Source organism: Rhinopithecus bieti, unplaced genomic scaffold (assembly GCF_001698545.2).
Source record: "Rhinopithecus bieti isolate Rb0 unplaced genomic scaffold, ASM169854v2 scaffold_52066, whole genome shotgun sequence".
Lineage (NCBI taxonomy): Eukaryota > Metazoa > Chordata > Mammalia > Primates > Cercopithecidae > Rhinopithecus > Rhinopithecus bieti.
In genome coordinates, this window is record NW_016820486.1 from 332734 (window position 1) to 334878 (window position 2145).

Consider the following 2145-nt stretch of genomic DNA (forward strand, 5'->3'; position numbering starts at 1 on the left):
TTTTTTAGCTCATTTCCAGGGGTGGGAATTTCTTTTAATATGTGTCATGAATAAAGTTGTTTTGAAAATAAAAGAAAAAACTAGGGGTGAAAGAAGGCTTCAAAATGATAATGGACCCAAATTTGAAAGGTAAGTGGCATTTGTCTGGGTAGAGATGAAGGAATCAACACCTCCGGTAGAGGAAGAACTGTAGTTCCTCCAGTGAGGCCTGAGTAAAGTGCCTGGAACTGAAATGATAGGGAGGAGCGATGGTAAGTGAATGAGACTGGAGGGGAACAAGTGACAAATCTTACAAGGTCCTGAATGCCTGCTAAGGAGCTGGGTTGGGCTCCTTTGCAATCACTCAGCACTTCTCAAAAGTTCTGAAGAATGGAAAACTTAATCAGAGATATGCCTTAGAAAAATATGCAGGATAATAGGGTAAATGATGTGTCTCAAGGTGACTACACATGAATGTCTAAGTCTGGGAAGAGGGGCAGGGATGAGTGTTTAACAAAAGTTGCCAGGTTAATGTGATGTGAGGAGTCTGTAACACCACAAGACTAGGTGGGAACAGTTGGGGATGAGAGAGAGAAAATGGGATCAAGAGAGACTTTAGGGAGCTCATGGTGAAAACAGCCTTCTGTAAGGGCACTTCTGCCCTAAGGGAAGCTGTTCAGAGGGAGGCACACATTTCCTGACATTACTACTCACATGTTATCACAATATTCTCTCTAACTGGCTGAAGAGACTCATGTGGCCCTAGAAGCTACTACTCCCTCAATGACATCTGTCTCCACACACTGCACCATGCCCTGGGGGAAGGTCCTGAGATGATTGCAGAAGCCATTACTTATATTACTACTCTATTACTATTCACATTTCAGCTCTCTAACTGACTGAAGGGACCTATAGGAGGGAGAAGACATGATGCCTCCCCTGTGGAGCATATAATTAAGGTTTCTCATTGGTGGAAGGTGGCCCAATGGCTGACTTCCTTCTTAATGACATCCTCTGTAACAGCAATCAATGTGCTGGCTTATCCCCCAGCACCTCACACGATAGGGTCAAGTTTCTTTTTTTTTTTTTTTTTAACGAGGTAGCCCTAAAAGTAATTCTCTCTCCGTGACACCTTGACCTACACACACAGCATTGTACCCAGGAAAAGGACATCAGAGGGTTTCAGAAGTCATCACTGACATTACTAATTAGTTGTCTGCACAATGTGCTCTCTGAGTGACTGAAGGGATCGTCTGTAGGGAGGAGCCATGATGCCCCCACTGTGAGGCATTGATGTCCTCTTTACTGAGGTTTCTCATTAGTGGAAGATGGCCAATAGCCATCCTCCTGCTTAACCAAGGTTTTTTTCTGACTAGCCAATGTGCTTGATTTTTACCACAGAACTCTAGGTCATAGGGCAAGACCAATAAAGCTAGAGGAGTGGCCTTATATGACATCTGCACCTCCACACATTACACTCACCTAAGAAAAGTACTTGAGAGGGTTGCAAAAGTGATCACTTCTATTACTAACACAATACTATTCACATTTCAGCACAATATTGTCAATGAAAGGCTAAGGGGACCCACTGGAGGGAGGAGCCAAAATGCCTCCATTGTGAGGCATTGATGTCCCCTTTATTAAGATATTATATGGGGAGCACCATATTTTAAGGCCATCTCAATACTTTTTAGCGACCTGACCCTATGACTTGGGGTTCTGGGGTGGGAATTGAGCACACTGGCTGCTGGCACAGATGCCTTGGTTAAGTGGAAGTGCAGACACTGGGCAGCTCTCACTAATGGGGAAACCTTAGTAGAGAGGATACCAATGCCTCACAATGGAGGCAGCATAGGTCTTCCCTCCTAAGAGTGCCTTCAGCTACTCAGACAGCACCTTGTGCAGATGTGTGAATTGTCATGTTAGGAATGAATTCTGCAACCATCTGATCTCCTTCCCCTAGGGTAGAGTGCAGGGTATGAATGTGGAGGTGTCACAGGGAAACGATTGCATTCTAGGGTCACCTCTATTCCTCTTAATGGCTCTATCCTAAGATTTGGGGTCCTAGGGTGGTAACACAAGCACATTGGCTGCTGACACAGAGGCTGTGATGAAGCAGGAGGGTTGCCATTGGCCAGCTTCCACCAATGGGAATCCTTAGTAGAG